Source organism: Podarcis pityusensis (genome assembly GCF_964106645.2).
Source record: "Podarcis pityusensis genome assembly, chromosome: 4".
In the NCBI taxonomy this organism is placed as follows: domain Eukaryota; kingdom Metazoa; phylum Chordata; class Lepidosauria; order Squamata; family Lacertidae; genus Podarcis; species Podarcis pityusensis.
The window spans coordinates 71,625,467-71,646,224 of record NC_138027.1 but is presented as its reverse complement, the minus strand read 5'-3'; the positions used below and the strand labels follow the sequence as shown (position 1 = coordinate 71,646,224).

Here is a 20,758-nt window from a genome sequence, read left to right as displayed (position 1 = left end):
AAGGAAAAATATATGAAAATAACAACAAGAGATGTGGAAAAATAATAAGAAAGGACTGGATAGTACGGTGAACATCATAAGGTTAGATTTGTGGACATTAAAACAGCAGTAAGAAGCAAGAAGTTGATTGGATCCCTTCGGAACTTGAAATATGGGTACCCCCAACAAAAATTTAAAATTCGGCTGTGTAATTTGGAATTTATGTAATTTGGTTTGATTCGATGTGATTGGTCGGTTAATAAAAAATTATTCTTAAAAAAGAAATCGGTTCCACTTCTGAATGGAATTGCGCTCAGGCCACCAGGTCCCACCCGTACCTCAGCGTGGGGCAGGGTAGTGCCCTGCATCACACTGAGGGTGCCCAAGCCATGCCATTTGCCAGGTGACCAATCAGGGTGCTGTGGGGGCATGGCCAGGGCCAATTTAAATGTGGCGTGACTCTGGGAGCTCCTCTTACAGCCTTGCACCGCAGATCTCCCGCCCACCCACCCTCTTCTAGATAGGGTCACTGGTCTTGCCATGGACTTCGGTTGGTCGCTGTTGAGGGGCCTGGTAGGACTTTTTCCACATGGCAAATTGGCACCAGCCACTTGGTTTTCGCCTACCTCATAGCAATCATCACAACTTTGTAAGGTTTGGTAGTTAGGCACTGGAATAGCGATGTGTGGGGAAAGGGAGGCGCGGCCACCACCTGCCCCTCCATGCGTAAGGAAATTCCATTAAAGGAATCTGGCTGTGTGGATCTTGTCTGAAGCCCAGGGAGGGGCTAGGGCCATGCCACGACCCCAGCGGGAACCCAGGGGGGCTCGAGTCGATCCTCATTGGCAGGGCTCCCCCTACTGGTGGTACCCTTCCAGACTTCCTGCAAGGTGGGCAGGAGTCAGATATAGTCTGTTGATGCCAATGCCTAAGCAAATACACTGGTACCTCGGGTTACATACACTTCAGGTTACATAAGCTTCAGGTTACAGACTCCACTAACCCAGAAATAGTACCTCGGGTTAAGAACTTTGCTTCAGGGTGAGAACAGAAATAGTGCTCCGGTGGCGCTGCAGCAGCAGGAGGCCCCATTAGCTAAAGTGGTACCTCAGGTTAAGAACAGTTTCAGGTTAAGAAAGGACCTCTGGAATGAATTAAATACTTAACCCGAGGTACCACTGTACCGCTCACATTGTGTAACCAATGAAGTTGTGGCCTAAATTTTGCCCATTAACATTAACCTAAATTCTGTGTCCTTGTGTCTTTATTCTTTTGGGGGTGGCTTGGGGGGTCTTGAAGCGCAACCGGATTTATTCACTGTAGATCAAGCTAGATTTAATCTTGTTGATGTCTCTGGTATCTTCTCTCTCTCATATAATGGGTGTCAGCTTACATTATGGATGTATGTTCTGTGCTATTTTATTAATACTATTGCTACAAGTTTGACACGGCCTTTCGCTAGAGCAATAGACTTATAAACTTTAAAGTAATGAGAAAACTCCATTGCCTTCAATGTTTTGAAATATGGCCTCTTTGTGGTATGTACCTTTGACTGGTTCTCAGAGTGGTTTAACAGCCAACTCCTCTTCCCAGTGAACTCTGGGTACTGTAACACTGAAGAAAACAGGTGTCTCCTAACAACTCAGCACCCTCAACAAACTACTGTTCCTGGGATTCTTTGGGGGAAGCAATGCCTGTTTAAAGTGGTATGATCCTGATTTAAATGTAAAGTGCAGATAGGACCTGAGATGCACGGAACAGCAGAGCTCTCCCTCTGGAAGCTTAAATGAGTTTAGCCACACAAGGCCTGTGGGCTGAGACACACTAAGCTCATAAATTCCACCCAGAAATTCCACAGATAGTTAAAACTGCCACCGTATATTTAATTATAGAAAATAATGCCCATAACCACTTGCCATTTCATACAGAATACTAAAATAAGAGCTCTAATACCCTAACCTAGCTCACTCTCTCCTCTAATAAATTACCTGAGAAAACAAGATTTGATCTTTTATTATTAAAGGAACTGTGAAAAGATCAAAATAACCACTAGAGGGTGCAAGTATCTCTTTTTTAAAAAAGAAAGAAGGAAGAAAAAGTGGTGCATAAAGATAGATGAGGAGGAGAGATGCTGGAGGAATTTGTTATTTGTGTATTCCAAGATAAACTAACCTTATCCATACCTTCCAGCTATTTGGGACTTATTGATATATCCACTGCCTTTCTCATGTCCCAATTATTCCAAGACAATTCCCAGCTCAGAATATATTTTGAATTGTGTATTTTAAGAGAAGTATAATTACACTAAAAAAGTTAGTGCAGATTTTTTTTTTTTAAGTAGAAATTGGCTAGCTTACTCATCCCTAGTAAGGGGACAGCCTTGAATCCCACTTTGCGTCAAACCTCAGCCTGTTCATTGTAGATCACACCATAGGTGCCAACTCCCTGGGGCCCTGGGTGCCCCAGCACCCACAAAATTCCCCATGAAAGGGCCAGATACCCACAAATTTTGGTGCCAGGGCCATGCACACTGCATAGCACCCATGGTCCCGGGCACCCACAGTCGTGGGGCCAAGTTGGCACCCCTGGCTCACGCAAAAGGACAGAGAAGGACAGACAAACACCTATTGACATTTTGAATATACAGTGGTACCTCGGGTTAAGTACTTACTTCGTTCCAGAGGTCCGTTCTTAACCTGAAACTGTTCTTAACCTGAAGCACCACTTTAGCTAATGGGGCCTCCCACTGCCGCCGTGCCGCCGGAGCACGATTTCTGTTCTCATCCTGAAGCAAAGTTCTTAACCTGAGGTACTATTTCTGGGTTAGCGGAGTCTGTAACCTGAAGTGTATGTAACCCGAGGTACCACTGTACTGCCATAAATCAAAGAGATATACAAGACTTAGGAGTAAATCACGTATTGCATATATTTATTCTTATCATCATTATCATCACCACCACCACCATCCTTATCCCACTGCCTTGAGGGATATCTTCAGGAGGAAACAAGAGTAAGGAGCAAATAAACCCTACGCAAATCTGGAGTGGAGTCCCTAAGACAGTTGGATGATGTCTTGTATACAAGGGCAGAAAAAGGGGGTGCGGTGGGTACAGGCCGCCCCAGGTGTCAGCACTGAGGGGGGTGACAAAATGGCAGGCGGCACTCACCATGGGGCCTGCAGTGCACCCGAGCCACATGTCTCTCCTGGGAGAGACGCAGTGGCTTGGGTGTGCGCAGGCTCTGTGCTGCCCAAACGGTCCACCTGCTGCCTCCCCCCTAGCTGTAGGGCAGCTGAGTGGGAGGAGGCAGGCAGACTCCGGAGGCCCCACAGTGCGCCCTGCCCCTATGGGTGGTTCTCCCCACCTCTGGGCGTGCTGCTGCAGGTGCCCAAGTGGTTTCCTTTGCTGCTGCTGCTTGTACACCTCCTTCCGGCAACTCCTGTGGCCAAGTTGGTGCCAAACATATTGCTCTGCTTTCTTTTGACCCATATCAGCGAGGCCAAGGGGGGGGGGTCTTGCTGTCTGTGCAGCCCAGGACCTCCATACACATTGCCCAGGCTTGTGCCTGGGGGAGGTCACTTGGGTGCTACTAACATAGCAGTTTGACTTCACCCCTGGAGGTGCATTTCATCGTCTCTTCAAACAGATGGATGCCGACAACGTTTTATATCCTACCTTTCCCCCCCAGAACTGAGCATCAAAGCGGCTCACATATTTATATCATAATAGTAAGTAGTTTACAAAAAGATAACAAATACTTCATAAACAGAACAAACCATGGAACTAAAAGACTACAATACTAGATGAACCGGGTATGCGGGTGGCGCTGTGGTCTAAACCATAGATCCTAGGGCATGGGTGGGCAAACTAAGCCCAGGGGCCGGATCCGGCCCAATTGCCTTCTAAATCTGGCCCGCAGATGGTCTGGGAATCAGCATGTTTTTACATGAGTAGAATGTGTCCTTTTATTTAAAATACATCTCTGGGTTATTTGTGGGGCCTGCCTGGTGTTTTTACATGAGTAAAATGTGTGCTTTTATTTAAAATGCATCTCTGGGTTATTTGTGGGGCATAGGTATTCGTTCATTCCCCCAAAAAAATATAGTTCAGCCCCCCCAGGGTCTGAGGGACAGTGGACCAGCCCCCTGCTGAAAAAGTTTGCTGACCGCTGGCCTAGGGCTTGCTGATTGGAAGGTCAGCAGTTCGAATCCCCGCAATGGGGTGAGCTCCCATTGTTCGGTCCCTGCTCATGCCCACCTAGCAGTTCGAAAGCACGTCAAAGTGCAAGTAGATAAATAGCTACCACTCTGGCGGAAAGGTAAACGGCATTTCCGTGCGCTGCTCTGGTTCACCGGAAGTGACTTAGTCATGCTGGCCACATGACCCGGAAGCTGTATGCCAGCTCCCTTGGCCAGTAAAGCGAGATGAGCGCCACAACCCCAGAGTCATCCGCGACTGGACCTAAGGTCAGGGGTCCCTTTACCTTTACCAGATGAAACAATAACATCCCCTGCCAAAAAATAATAATCCCATAGCAGTTTACTTTGAAAACTTTGAAAGAATTGAGAGATTACTCAGTAGCCTGGCCAGCAAGTACTTGTAAGATGGACAGAGGATCAGAGCCACCTGGACCCCACATCCTCTAATCACATCCCTCCCTTCTCCCCATACTGTTTCTTACGAATAACCTATTGAATAGGAGTAATTTGCAGAGAATTAACCAGTGGTGGCTGGTCCATTAGGGCAAATGCAGCACTGCCCACTAATCTCAGTCTGCCCTCAGCCAGCCTTCACCTGCCCTGCCTTCTTAGGCTTGTCAGCTTTCTCCTCCTCAGACTCAGTGTTTCCCTTTGTACTACTCAGTAGGGAAGAGGATGGGGACAAAATTGGAATGAGTTGGTTCTGCTTGCCATTACCTCTGGCGCCACCTACTGTTGACCTCCCTGCATTCCGCCCTATCAGGCCAAATGGACACCAGCCACCACTGGAATTAACACAGGAATTCCAGGTGCTCCAACTGCATCTCCTCTGTTGCTTTTATTACCATAGTTGCATCAGCAGTGAATTTCCTGGCTGGATTCCCCATTCCAAGTTTTCTTCTTGTGTCAGGTGCATATGGCTTGACATTTGCGCCAAAGGCCTTGATCTATGAGGGAAGCTCGGAAAGAATGCAAAAGTTCCTGTCAAGAGTTTATGGTGGAGAACAATACTCAATAAAGCGCTGCTCCTCTGTGCTCCAGTGTGAGAAAACTCTTGACAGAAAATTGGCTCTGTTGTCGAATGTTGAGGGAAGGTATCAGGATGGTGTTCATTTGTCTGGGACTTCATCGCCGAGTGTTTCTGCGACTGTTACTTGAGTGTGACTGTGCATCTCTTCCACAGCTTGTTCCGATTTTGTGAAGGGGACTTTGTGGGATAGAAAATGCTGTTTCACAGCCAAGGACGCCAGTCAAGTATTTTGTGTTTTTGGCAATCGATGGAGACAACACTTTACTGCATTCGAAGAAAAGATATATCAATGACTACTTCTACATTTTCCCCTCACCTATGTATCATATGCTGAACTGTGGGATGCTCTGAAGCCTATATTCTCATAAAAATCCAGTATAGTATTTCCAGAATTTAAAAAATGGTCTTTTTCAATGTGTCTCAACTTACCTCTCATAGCCAATTACCTGTCAGTTTCTTTAAGTTACTGCTTTAAGAGTTCATCCCTGTAGACAGTTTTCCTCTCTTGCCTTTGGCTTTTGGTGGTGTGGATTAGGGAGAAGAGAGCTGCTTCCTTAAAAAGAACACAAAGTGCTTGGAAACCCATTACTCATTTCAACAAAGGTAGCACTTGCTGCTAAGGGTAAACTCCAAGCCCCTGGGGGAGGAGACATGAACCCTTTCCTCTGCTAGAATTACTACAGTTCCCCACTGCAAATAACCCTTCCTAACTGTGGTATGAGTTGTTCATGGGGAAAAAAAGGAAGTCAAATACATGCAGTCATATCCATCCTATATACAGTCTTCAAGTGCATATACATGCAGCCAAACAGGATCTTTTCATAGGAGGACGACAAGTTTTCCCTAAAACACCTGAATAAGTCTATACATGTATATACCAGAATTGCCAGGTGGCAACCTCTTGCTACCTTAGGAGACACACCTCTGCTTCCAACTTGCTTAACTGGTACTATTTCCCTTCCCCACTGTAGAGCTGGTGTTAATAAAAAACCCACCAACACTATATTTTGGAAGCTGGTCCCCTAAACTTTGCTAACTGGAAATTAATTGGGGCATAGCAACGTATAAAGCAAATATCCTTCAACTTTTTATTTTTAAAAAAGAGAAATGTCCATTCTGACCGGAATTGTCAAAGTTTGGCATGCAGAAGTTCTTTTAAAGAAGAGAAGAAATACTGATAAATTAAATACAACATAATTAAATACAGCATCCAAAACCATACATTTCCTTATAATATTGTTATGAGTTTGGGGTGGCACGAGGAAGTAGGCTTGTGAGATCCTTCTAACCCCTGGATACAGCCTCCATCATAGGCTCAGGTTGTAGATATGTGTAAATAAACCACATATCATAAAGACACCACAGCCTCCGCTGTGCCTCATTTCCAAAAGGAAGCACGAATCTTGGGTAAACTCCTGGAACTCTTGGAATCTCTAACCACTCAGAGATTGGAATGACTCGCAACAATATGCTTTAGCCACTAGAGGGTGGAGAGATACTGTAATGTAAGAACATGAGAAGTTGCATAGAGCGAACACCTCATTTTATTGCGGGCTTTTTGCACAATCCATTATTTTGAACTTTGTTCAAGACACCATCTAGGTTTCAAGTGGAGGCGCAGAAAGTACTTAGATTTCATTGGAATCTATGTTGATCTGTTGTTCATACAAGGAAAGATTTTGCCTAACCCTGAGAGGACACTTTCTGAAACGAAGAGCTGTTCTACCATGGAACAGTCTACCTTGGGAAGCTGTGTGATCTCCTACACTGGAAGTATTTAAGCAGAGACTGGGCAGCCATCTGCCAGCAATGCTGTGGTTGTGTCCTACATTGGAGACATTGGAGACCCTAGCAGGTTGAGCTGGATATCCCTTCCCAGCCTAAGATTCTAACCAGACAAATGGTTTCTGCAGCATGGATAGCAACTGCAAAATTATTCCACTAAGCACAATGACATAGCTAGACACTTTCTCTAGCTGCTGTACAGAGAAAGCTTCAGTTCAGCCCTCATGTGTTGCTAGCAATCTTGGGTTCATTCCCACACAATCTTTCCTTTCTTATTCACGACTGGCTGGTGAGATGGTGTCGGTGCTCTTTTGTTCTGTGACCTCAGAATGGAGCGGAGTAATAATTCTTTGCAGACACTTGAGGGTGCTGTTCTTAGAGAGTAACTGTTGCCCATGGTGTCTGGAATCATTTCTAGTCACCAGTTTTAGAGTGTGTTGTAGCGCTTCAGTAATCTGTATCTATGATGTCAGCAGGAAAAAGAAAACGTGCGTATATACTCTGGGAACCGATATTGTCAACTTGCCAACTGCCCAGGACAAAGAATGGCCTAATTTGCTTGTTTGACTCTCCCCCCCCCCCCATTTCTTTTGCAGAGTTTTGATATGCATTGCATCTGGCCTGGAGTTAAACATTATCACCTTCTCTAATGGCTACAGATCAAACTGCTCTTAAATGGAGAGCTACAGGGGCCTGTTCAATATGAAGTGGAAAATGTGATCTCAAATTTTAGTATACACCACGCTGTTTCCCCTCTTTCATCTCCAGTGCCTTCCCACGGCTGATTTGTTCCATATATCAAGAGAGTTATATTTACCCTTGTTGGGATTCTGTAATTAATTACTGCAGATGGAAAAGTGGAGGTGACTGGGAAGGGAAAATCTTGAGGTAAAACCAAATCAAAATGATGTGGAACCAGAGCCCAGTTTTTCTCCACTCTTCAAGCATTCTGCAGCCACATACAGTAGATTTAAGGCACTTTAAACAGTTATGGCTTCATCCGAAGAATTCTGGGAGCTGTAGTTTGTTATGGGTGCTGACAGTTGTTAGAAGATCCCTCTGTCAAGGGAGATTTATTGTTAAACCACTCTGGCAATTGAGGCAGGGGACTCCTGTACTAATAGAGGCTCTGAGTGTATTTTAGAACCCTGGAAAAATCAGAGTTGCGGTGCTATTTTTCTAGAAGAAGAGGTGCCAGAACTCACAAGAACCGTTGTTCTCTTATAATGGCAATGGTGCCCACCTGAGAGGTGCTGGAACTGAATACCCACAAGTTCCAGCTGAAACAAAAAGCTCTGAGTGTGATTGTTTGCAAGGCCCAGTCCACACAGAGCATCTGCTTAATACCAGGAGCAGGGCCGTCTTTACCCGGGGTGCAAGGGGTGCGGGGCACCCGGGTGCAGAATTCTGGGGGACGCCAGGTGCCCACCACTGAAACCGCCTAAGCTCTTAACTGTCTACCTGTTATGAAATAATAAATAATTTTGATCAAGCTAGAAAACCAAAATACATATATACCTAGGTATCACCGAAATGTATACCTACTGTTTCACTAAAGGACTTTTGACTTTGTGTGCTCATTTACCAAAGATGTGCCACACCAGCGGCGGCCCTTGTCATGCACAACAGCGGCGCTTGACAAATTTGGGGGTGCTGGGCAGATCTTTGCACCCTGGCAGCACATAGGCTAAAGACTCCCCTGACCAGGAGCTTGTGCATTTGATTTTCTGCTCACATAGCCATGCACAGCTCATGGTTTGTGAATGGAAAAAGCATGATGTTGAGGTGGGATGAAAAATGCAGACTGCCCCTTTGCTCTACACATCAATGCCTTACACACAGATAATATATGAATATGGGCAACAATACCTCAGTAATATCTGCAGCAGCCCTGTAAAGCAGATAGCATGATTAACACCATATTACAAAAGGCTACTGGAACCAGGATCTTTGTCTCACTGTGATCTTTAAATACTGTACGATGCTGAACTCATGATGAAATCAGGCCCAGGAATCTCAGTCTAATGTTGACCCTAGATTGAATCGTGCTATGTGAGAAGGTTCAAACTCTTCTACCACTTTATTTTTACATGGGTCCTTACCAAGTCGCTTGGTCAGGATGGAAATTAACGACACAGTGGGGAATAGAGTAGATCATTAGCACGGCAGTTTAAAGCTCTGTATGCATCAGTAATAATTGCAAAATCCTCTGGCAACTTGATAGCTATATATCCTCCACTAATTCCCTTTTTATGCATTGTAACATCAGAGGACTTGGATGCTCAAAGCACCACATTTTAAACTGTTTTCAAGGCAGCTTAATAAAAGGCCTGAGTTGAGCACATGCTGCTTCTATTAACTTTAACGGCACAAGTTTTCAATCTCAGATAGCTATGTAATTAATAAATTATGCCTAGGCCACAATTACATGGATGCCCACTCACTCACATACACTTAAGGGAGGAGAGGCTAATAATCCCCCCCCCCAAAAAAAAATGAGCAGAAAAAAATCACAACAAGAAAGGATGCATTTTAGTAATATGTGCAGGGGGGAAAGTGGCCAATCTTCAGTTTAGCACTAGTGGAAATGAGTGCCGCACCCCAAAGTTGAATTCAACTAGACTTAACTGTCCAGGGCTCCTTTGCCTTTACTTTTACCTTACTCTTTAAAATGAACAAGAATCCTTTACGAGAAAGGGAGTGGGTGAATGAGGTAGACATGGAAGACACACAATAGCAGTTATGGTTTGCATTGAATATTTCCTCCTTTCTGTGTAGGTGGAATGGTTGTTTAGACACTGCCAGTTGTTGGAGTGGAGTCTAAGTGTGCACACAATACATTTAAAGTGTATTTAAAGCATGTGGCTTCCTGCAAAGAATCTTGGGAACTGTAGTTCACCCTTTACAGAGCAACGAATTCCCAGCACACTTAATAAACTAGTTAACGGGATTCTTTGGTGGAAGTCATGTGCTTAAAGTAACAGAGATAATTAGCAATAATTGTGCTTTAACTGTATGGTGTGTATCCAGCCGGCATTATTGTTTGTTGGAGTCCCCAAACAGGCACCTGTTAGGATTCAGACCAGAGAAGACTTAGCAATGGGCTCAAGTCCCTAGGAGTGTTCTGGAGGAAAGCTTTTTGTGGAAGTGCTTCCTTTGTGTGGGCTCCCCAAACTGGGAGAGGTAGCCAATGATGCAGAAGACAGAATCGGGATTCAAGAATACCTTAACATATTGGAGAATTGGGCCATGGTCTGGAGGTGTGTAGGATACAGTTGTATCCAATGCTAGTCCTACACAGGGTAAACCCACTGAAATTAATAGATACTACAAATTTAGGTTAATTTCAATGGCTCTAATCTGAACAGAACTTAGTTGGGTACAGTCCTAAGTCTGCTCCTTCCATTCGCTGCCCCATCCCACCCATGACTTCATTCCTAATTTAGCCATTATGCTGGCATATCTGGGGTATTCCACTAGCACATATGTCATGGAAAGAGCATGTCTAGCTGACATAACAGGGCTCTCACCAAATCCTATAGCCAGAAGAACTGAAGTACAGCATTGTCACATAAAACTCTATAACAGGGATGGAAAGCTTGTGAACCTCCAGATGTTGTAGAGCTCCAACTCCCATCATCCCTAACCATGGACCATACTGGTTGGGGCTGTTGGCAGTTGGAGTCCAAGAAGATCTGGTAGGACAAAGTCCTCCTATCCCTGCTCTAGAAGAAATGTGGAAGGGGAACTAGCACAAAAGCTTTTCCTTCCAGCATTTAACTGGGAAGACATTTGGCAGAAGATTGAATAAAAAAGCAAAAAACAAAAAAACCCCACAAAACGTAATAGTAGTTCCCAGATGTCTAAGATTACCTTTTCAAAGCAGAATTCTGAATTGATATATTTGGCCCCAGAGCTATTCTTTATGGAGCAGTTAGGAAAATCTAGCAAAAAGATGGAACCCGAGAGCAGAGAATTCCGCTAGCTGTGTGTCTAAGCAAAACATTTTCCAGAGATCTGAGTAGTTTCCCAACATTCAATAAAAAACAGGTTGGCTAAAGCCATGTCTTATCTGTAGACCTATATTCTCACGATATAAATGGATGTGTCTCTAAGAAACAACTACACATGGGATGGGAAGAAGTGTTGGAGGCCAGTTAGAGGTAGCTCCCAGACATACTGGGTGCTAATTGCTGGGAATCCCAAGTGGAAAGATTGCGGCTGTGTTCAGGTGCTGCTTTTGGACTTTCCATAGGCAACCAGTTGGCCACTGTGAGAACAAGATGCTGGACTAGATGGGCCTCTGTCCTAATCCACCAGGGCTCTTTTTATGTTCTTATGTGTATTTAAATGCAGCACTGCCCCAATCAAGTATAAAGGGAAGGTGAGGTGGTTACAAAAGTTGGGAAAAACTCCCACTTTCTGCTGAGTGATAGCAAGATTCCAGGGGGTTTCAGGTGCTCAGACAGGGTCTATGTTCATTTGAGAATCAAGATGTGGCAGAGACTATAATAGCTTTAAGAAATATGGTTGATTCACATATTTACATGAGTTTGGAGGGAGGGAGTTACAGCATGGTCATATCAAGGGGCTTGTTTCCCACAGCAGTGCGGCACTGGAGCCCAAGGCATCTCTCTCGGCCAGCCTCCAGTCAGCCTGCCTCGTATGGATCTGTCCCTCTGTTCTCCGTTCTTCTTCCCAGCACACCTTCCTAAAGACACTATTCTCCTGTTCCCTCTCTTTTACATCCCTTCACCTTGGCAGCCTCTGTCTGCCTAGGCCCAAGATTCCTCTTAGTTGGGCCATTGACACCTTTTTGTCATGTTAACATGTCTCTCCCAGGTGAGGCACTTTAGGTGTTGTTGTTGTTGTTGCTGTTGTTGGTGAAGAATCAAAGAGTAGTAAATACAGGTCATCTCATGCATCTTCAGGTAGGGTCAAGAAAGACTCCTGCTTGAAGCACTGTCAGCCATTGTTGACAACATTGAGCTAGATAGTTCAGTGATATGACTTGGTGAAGGCAGTTTCTTATGCCTATATGAGAGAGAAAGGGGAAGAGGGAGAGAAGTAGGTGGGCAAGGATGCAGCACTCCCATCTACATGCCTCTTGTGGTTTAAATTGCATCCCACACATCCCATTCTATACCACAATCGGAGGCAGCTGCTACCCTAAGAACCAGTGCAGATGTTTCTGCAGCTGACTCAGGGACTTAACCACAGTATCAAATTTGTTCTCGCTGTTGTAGATTTTGCCTCAATTCTGTAACGATGTGCCTTTTTTTTGGCCACAAGGTCTTTAGAAGAACACATTGGTCAAGTCTGAAATAAGCAGACTGAAGAAACATGAGTAATTGCTAAGCACAATTCAGTCCAGCTTAAAATTAACTTCCAGACTTCCAGTCAACTTTTCTGTCTTGCATTCCACTCCTAAAAAGAAGGCACTGACGTGTAAAGAGTTACATTCAGGTCAGAAACAGAGTGTCCTGACTGTTTCTGACTGTTGCTACTTCTGAGGTCAGAATGACACCAGTTTTGTGTAGGGGTTGGCCTGTTTGTCCCATGTAGACTGTGGAAGGGCACTGCTGGCAAATGATAGCATATCTATCATTTTCCAGAAATGTGGGTAGTTTCTTCCATGCCACCAGTAATCACCCCTCCTTTCCCTCTATATGCAGCAATATAGAGAAAATCCATGCAGTGGTTGTGAAGAGCATAATAGGATACCAAGTGTGTCTGTAGGGGTCCCTATTGCTGGTTCAGACACTGAGGCTGAAGAAATAGGGTTGTTATGACATCATTGTACTTGGTGTGTGTGTGTGATGATTCCGAAAGTGTGTGGTAGGCATGGCCCCATCATTGGTTCCCTCTGAATGTGAGCAGAATGATGTAGACATCATTGTTACTAGAGTCCCTGATTGCCACTGGTGGTGTTTCCTGGGTCACTGTGATGCTCCTCTCATTTTTATGCCATCAGTTTCTTTTCTGGTTGCATGTTTCCCACCCTGCCCTTGTAGACTGTGAAAATCTAGAACACGGCAGCTGTTCAGGCTCCCCCCGCCATCAGAATTAGGATTGCTCTGCCTAGCATTTAAAAAGTTCTATGGTATTAGCACACAACAGCTGATGTTGCAGCTATCCTTGGATCAGACTACTGCAACCAGTTTTATTTAGATGGAGACAGAATTAATCAGTGACCTTCACTAATGCACATACCATACTTCGCAGCTCCAAGGATGATGAAGCTCTTAAGATTCCTTGGTGTATTTTTCTGGTAATGTTAAATGGAAAAGTTCATTAAGGGATAGAAAATTCCCAGCTCAGCTAATTTATGTGCCAAATGGCTCTGTTCACTTCCTGCAGAAGGTGGGTTGAAACCGAGCTGTCCAGCACTAAGTCACCTCGTACAAAGGTTGTGGGACCAAATATAACTAGTCACTTGATAATTCGCTCCCCGTTAATTCTGGAAAGAATGCGAGTGTTGAAACAGACAAAAACATTCTGATACTTAGGAGCATTTAAAGGGCATTTCCAGATTATCATATTTTGTAGGAAATAAATGTCCAGTTGCGTTACTCATTTGTTGCGTGGGATCCAGACGTCTGTCTTCAAGGTAGTTGAGGAACATCACAAAGGCCCTAGATGAGAAATAAACAACACTCCCACACTGAAGCATAAAATGTAATAAAGACTCTTAATATACAATACAATGCAATGCAAAACAAAAATTTAGCATAACACATGAACACCTAAAACATTCATTCATATTAATCTGTGTGCACCTTCCTTTTGAGCATCAAAAGCCAAGTGACACTTTTCTCATTTTTTTACAGGAGGGAAAATGTATGAGCAATGTCTATTCCCCAAAGTGTACTCTAATCTCACAGCATTTGGTTCAAACCAGGTCATCATTTGTTCTGCATTATCCATGGGCCAGACTGGATAATATTGGGCAATATCCCTCACTGAGGTCCAGTGTAGACTCTTGCTCACCCAGTGCATTAGCACTGGCTCCACATGTAAAAAGTAAAGGACCCCTGGAAGGTTAAGTCCAGTCAAAGGCTACTATGGGGTTGTGGCACTCATCTTGCTTTCAGGCCAAGGGAGCCGGTGTTTGTCCACAGACAGCTTTCCCGGTCATGTGGCCTACATGACTAAACCACTTCTGGTGCAAAGGAACACCGTGACGGAAACCAGAGTGCACAGAGACGCCATTTACCTTCCTGCCTCAGTGGTAACTATTTATCTACTTGCACTGGTTTGCTTTTGAACTGCTAGGTTAGCAGGAGCTGGGACAGAGCAATGGGAGCTCACCCTGTTGTGGAGACTCGATCTGCCAACAGATCGGCAAGCCCAAGAGGCTCAGTGGTTTAGACCACAGCAGTTCCAAGTACCAAGGTACAAATTGCTTATATGATATAATTTGGAAAATCATCCATGTAGTTTTCTGCATATGTTGAACTGGACATATGCAGATGGCATTCACATGTCTTATCCCTGCATGTGCTTGCGGGCTGGAACACTGAGTGGGTGGGTGGAGAGCTACATTCACATGTTGGGACAAGTTAAGGGAGATGTACCATCTGTTCCCAAAGGGTAAACACTGGGCCTCTGATGCATGTTTGGTATATTAAATAACTTCTGAGGACCTTGAGGAAAGAAACGGATATGAGGGTGTCATTACGCTCAGGTGAAATTTGCTTATGCTCTTTTAAAAGGAAGATTTAATTATACTCTTATTACAAAACTGAACTAATTTGGATGATTGATATGCCCAGAGAAAAAAAAAGAGGACCATGGTGTGAAATAATTGGCGTAAGCAGGTTTAAATTAGTTGGATGTAACATGAGACCATCAGCACATGGAAATAAGTAGGAGAAAATGATACTTTCCTCGGAATTAGTGTTTCTTTATTTTGAAAAATGCTCTTGCCATGAGCACTTTAGGAATGGTTAATAGCACTGGGATCAAGGTGTCAGCTATTGCTAGTGTTTCATAATAAGTAATTCTGCTTTTCAGCTAGTGACATGTATAATTGCTCCAGTATTAAAAGGAAACCACAATTAAATTGCTCCAAACCTTAAAAACTTTTTTCTCCTTTCCACTCAATATATTTCATTGTAAGAGACATGAACAAAACAATGGTAAGAAATGTTTCAAATTTCACTTCCAATCTTGCTGGAAGAGGGGTGGGGGTGGGCTTCAACACTAAAATACATCTACTTGAGACCTTCATAAGTAACATGTGGTTTTATATTTTAAAAACGTGGATTCTTTTTCTGTCTGAAGGAAAGCTTTGAGAAGCTGCTGGGTTTGCTTACTTCCTCAGTATCAGGTGCTGGCCCGCTGAGAGAGATCATTTCCCCAAGTCTCCAGCATTTCTAAAAAACCCCCCATTCCATTAGCATCCATTACACAGAGCCAGAAGCAGAGGCTTTGCAAACCCTACATTTACTTCCAATACGTTGTACATGAGATTCTTTCGAACGCCTAGGCAATTGCTTTAGGATTGGTTAGGAACATAGCATTAGGGAAGATATGCAGGAGCTACGTTACAAGGAGACGGTGGCATTCTCTGATGGTTTATGCAGGGCCTTTATAGAAGCCTGAACTTGCTTAGTTAATAACCTTCTAGGCTGTGTCCTGTAAGGATTTAATTGTGTTTAGAGATGCATCAGGTGAGGATAGTTTAATGCAATGTGAGCTTATTTTTTATTATTATAAAAAATAACTTTTTATTGGGTTTTATAAACACAGAGCACTGGAATATTAAACGATACGAATAAATAGACTTGGGAGCTGATTTTTAGACTACAGAGACAGGACAGATATAGAGGCTTATCAGGACATGAGGTCAATCTGGATACTGAATGCCAAGATTGAGGATTGATTCATGTGCTTGCAGAATCAAAGTCATGAGAATGACAGGGACTAGTGCTTCTCACACGAACCGTAGAAGAGGGCAGCTTGCCAACCCTTTGATGTACCTGAGATGATGCCATTGGTACTACCCCTGGCTGAACACAGGGATATGGCTCCCACACCCAAATAATATAAATATGTGAGACTGGAGAGCTGCTAAGATTAAAGATTGAAGACACTGAAGACATTGCCTTAGACTGAAGGAGTGAGAGGAATAGCTGTTGCTCTGAAGGTGCTTTCCCAGCCCTGAGAAATCTGATTTTTTAATGCTTTACTTTGTATTCTTTGCTAGCAAATAAACTTGTTAAAGTAGCCACCTTGGTGTTTTATTGTCTGCTAGAAACAAACAAACAAAAAAGAACCCCTTGCATCTTGGCAAGGCACACAATTACATAGGAAGCTTATACTGTGTCAGACCACAGGTCCCTCTTTATTCGACTCCCTGAAGTCCTGATTGTGACTTTGGTGGGACTATACTAGAACCACGCCAAACAAAAGTAAATGGCTTGGGGATTCCCGTCTGTAATAGAGCAGCATAAATAATCTTGAAAGTGTTGCTTGCTTATGACTGTATGACATTCTTGAAGACGGAAAAAGTGACTTAAATGTGGTTCTCATTAGATCACAACCAGATGGGCTTTATTAAGAATAATATTAAGTGATTTGCTGCTTATGTTATGGTATAGCACTACCTTACGTTCTCTAAATTGTATTGCACTCTATAGGGCTTTGAAAGACACAAAAATGTGGCTGCGAGGAAGTCAACTATGTATTTCTTTTTTGCTGCCTTAAGCTGAAAGCTATGTGAAATCCAGATGTATTTGTTGTATCCAAAGTTACATTGGGTTATAGTCACCATTAATGAATCTACATGTCTTGGGTCATATCCCACTGAAACTTCTGGGAAATCCAAATTCCATTACCTCAAATACAGCAAAGGGATTGTAATTTGTGAGCCCACCACATCAGAGTAAAATGTATTTATTCTGGTTGATAAATTGATGGTTTCCCCTGTGCTCTGTAGCCAAGTGGATGAAGCTTCTTGATAGCAGGGACAAGTTCTTTCTTACAGAAGGATGAAGGGAACTGCCTCAGCTGCCACAATGGATGTGGGCAGATGATGGCAGGAACTGGTGTGTAAATGATGGACTTTAAAAGAGGGTTCTCCTAGGACATTTGGCTGCCTGAGCCAAAAATGGCATCTCTGTATTCACTGACCTTTATAATAGAATCAGTTCAAAATGCAATGCTTGAAAAGGCGGAACAGATATATTTGGACTGAAAGGACAGCCTCTGCAAGAGGAGAAGCAAGCTCCTTTGGATGATAGCTAGCTCATTTCAACAGGACTTTAAAAAACAATATTCATGGGAAGAAGAAATGAGACAGTTGTGTCCGTTTGCCTAGTGACACCTAGTGATAATGGCATGAGATGATGACCTTTGAGTCAAATAGCCAGAAAAGGGGCATGCAGTCCAGAAGACCTACAGTCAACACATCAGTCTACTTGTCATGTAATAAGAGAGTATAAGAACCCCGGAGACAGACCTATTTTGGGGCAATGGCCTCTGCAGCACTCCAAGGAGCAGCAGGACACTTCCATCATCATCGCACTTCACCATTCCTCTGTGCTACTCGACTGGCCATCTAGTTAGAACTTTGGTTAATGTTTATTTATTTAAATATTTATAGGTTGTTTTTTTAAAAAAGGTAAAGGACCCCTGGACGGTTAAGTCCTGTCAAAGGCAACTATGGGGTTGCTGCACTCATCTCACTTTTCAGGCCGAGGGAGCCGGCATTTTTCCACCTACAGCTTTCTGGGTCACGTGGCCAGCAGGACTAAACTGCTTCTGGCACAACGGAACACCGTGATGGAAACCAGAGTGCACAGCAATGCCGTTTACCTTCCCACCACAGTGGTACCAATTTATCTACTTGCACAGGTATGCTTTTGAACTGCTATGTTGGCAGAAGCTGGGACAGAGCATTATTTATAGAACACTCTTCAGCAGCAAAAATACAGCAAGGCGGTACACAATTAAACAGAAATGACAAGAAGATCAACATAATATGACATGAAGATCAATACAGTACAGAAGAAGAAGAAGAAGAAGAAGAAGAAGAAGAAGAAGAAGAAGAGGAGGAGGAGTTTGGATTTGATATCCTGCTTTATTACTACCCGAAGGAGTCTCAAAGCGGCTAACATTCTCCTTTCCCTTCCTCCCACACAACAAACACTCTGTGAGGTGAGTGAGGCTGAGAGACGTCAAAGAAGTGTGACTGGCTCAAGGTCACCCAGCAGCTGCATGTGGAGGAGCGGAGACGCGAATCCGGTTCACCAGACTACAAGTCTATTGCTCTTAACCACTACACCACACTGGCTCTCAATGTCAATAAGATCAATACAAAGTATATCACTGCACCGCATGTGTGATGAATGCATCGTGTAACTCAGAGTTCTTGACTCTAAACCAGGGTTGGCATTTCCCCTTTCACTACCTGAGGCAAAATGGGAAGGTGTCCTCTCAGCTTGCTGCCTCCCCAACCCTGATGAAGCCTCCCTTAGTTGGGTTGTTTGGCAGTGCTTGCAAAGTGGCAATGGGGGGTTCCAGTGAGATTTTGTGGAGCTCTTATGAGATCTGGCTGGAAACTGCTGCTGGTGTCACCTGAGATGACTGCCTCTATGCACTCCTCCTTTGACCCCAAGTGGTATTCATAACATCCCCTCCATTTCCAATTTTCCCACATAAATAAAGCAGAAAGCAATATTTTAAAATACGGCTTAGGTTAAAGTACTTACTGGGGTGGGGGTGAACATTTTTGGTAGCAATGAAAAGTGCACCTTTTCAATGTCTTTTGGGCTGGGACAGGACAGGAAGGTTGTGTGTGACTGATTCAGTAGTGTTCACTGGGTAGCATTGTCCTAACTCCATGACGACTTCATTTACATACAGTGATGTCATCACACACCAAATCTGATTGGGTATGTGCAGAATTGTGACACCACCCTCACCATTATGTGATTACTGATGGCCTGGGAATACCAATGCAACTAATCCAGGAAGAAGTGGTAATTTTTTTTTTTTTTAATGTGCAGAAATAGCAGCAGTTGGGGAAATAGTAGCAGTGAACAGGGCTCTGAACAGGTCGATATTTTGAAAATTAAGACCCTTGGACACTGAGAGAGTGTCCTAGGGGCCATAGGATATATCAGGGCTTACTCTCCCAGATCCACACCAAGGAGCATTCTGCAGGCACATGGGGACAGGCTTCAGATTCACTGCATCTTAAGCCTTCTCCTTTACTTGACATCCCCCCTTTATGTTGTGTGGGGAGTGTGCCACCCCTCCCATTGTAACAAAATACAAATAAATATTAGAAAATAATGAGGCAATGAACAGTGAGGAAAAAATACAAAAAGCCACCCTCCCACCTTCTGCCCTGTACCTACGGCACGTATAAAATCGGCTTGCTCTGCCTTTTTTTTGGGTGGGGGGCAGAACATTTGACATAGACCTACTGCTTTAAACAGTATTGATCCCAGCAGCCTGCTCAAAACAGGAAGCTTTTTCAACTCCCTCTTAAATGGGTCAATAGAGAGGCTCCAATGGGAAGGAGTTCCAGAACCAAGGGACCTCTGCCAACAAAGTTCTGTTTCTAATGGTAGTCAGTTTTACCTTAAAGTACTTCTTTTACCTTAGAAAAAGTGTCCCATTTTCTGGAACCTGAATCACAGGGGTTCAAAAATATATTCTTCATATATCCAAGACCCACAACCCATGCTCATTTGTGATGTTCTGCGTTTAAGAACCTGGAGTCCAACTCTCGTTCCCCACAAGGCTCTTATTTCCACTTTAGCGATGGTGTAGGCTTCTGAAAATAGCTCTTAATAACGGAAAACCTGATAAAACTCTAGCTGAACTGAAGTACTGCCAGTGCAACATTAGACGGCAGTTACCAATCTTCAGAACCTTAATAATTGGAAACAGAAATTGAGAAGTCAAGAGGCGCAGCTAGCGGTTCGTGCTCATGATAAATCATAAGCCGTTGTGACTAAATTTATGCACAGGTGACAACAGCTATATTTCCTTCCTTTGTTTTTCATGTCTAGAGCAGATGGTCCACAGTTATCTCTCGTGGCCATTAGACTGCTGTATCTTTCGGACTTTCTTTTGATCATAGTCAGCAGATCAGCTACTACTGATTTAATATCAAAGATGCCTCTGCAAGCAGAACGATGCCTATAGAGGCAGCTGTAAATAATCCGGGAGGACACAGCTAGGTACTGGCAAATCTGTCAATTTTGGTTGGACTCAGTGCCTCAATTTTCCATTCTAAAGTTCAGTTTGCCACATTTTGACATTAGTTTGATATATGTATGCATACACACATAGAGTTCACATGAAAGCTAACCAGCATTTTAGTGTGCACTTCTCCTAGTTTACACATTTTTAAAAGCCATTTCCCCTAATAGAATGCATTTTGTTTGTTAGAGATCCCACCAGCAACACTTCTGCCCATCCATATGTTTGGTGGGAAGAAGAGGCAGCTTTGCACTGGGAGAATGATAGGTAAAGGTAAAGGGACCCCTGACCATTAGGTCCAGTCGTGACCAACTCTGGGGTTGCATCGCTCATCTCGCTTGAGTAGCCGAGGGAGCCGGCATACAGCTTCCGGGTCATGGGGCCAGCATGACTAAGCCGCTTCTGGCGAAACCAGAGCAGCGCACGGAAACGCCATTTACCTTCCCACCGGAGCGGTACCTATTTATCTACTTGCACTTTAACGTGCTTTCGAACTGCTAGGTTGGCAGGAGCAGGGACCGAGCAACGGGAGCTCACCCCGTGGC

General features: G+C 43.9%; 2 long non-coding RNA genes across 3 annotated transcripts in view; one reads left to right on the top strand and one right to left on the bottom strand.

Annotated features, from left to right (window-relative positions):
* Positions 1–7,683, top strand: part of LOC308474906 — a 32,590-nt gene extending 24,907 nt beyond the window's left edge. The window contains exon 3 of one of the 2 annotated variants that reach the window (XR_013985027.1): positions 7,589–7,683. This is a non-coding gene — a long non-coding RNA (uncharacterized lncRNA). Of the gene's footprint in view, positions 1–5,360; positions 5,487–7,588 lie in introns of those variants that run through there. The other variant, XR_013985028.1, reaches the window with a different exon arrangement.
* A 3,821-nt stretch (positions 7,684–11,504) lies between these two features.
* LOC308474878 lies at positions 11,505–18,829 on the bottom strand. The gene is made up of 3 exons (XR_013984987.1): positions 18,710–18,829; positions 13,206–13,627; positions 11,505–12,026 (listed from the first exon to the last, which is right to left on the bottom strand). It is a non-coding gene; the product is annotated as an uncharacterized lncRNA (long non-coding RNA).
* Positions 18,830–20,758: the final 1,929 nt, after the last annotated feature.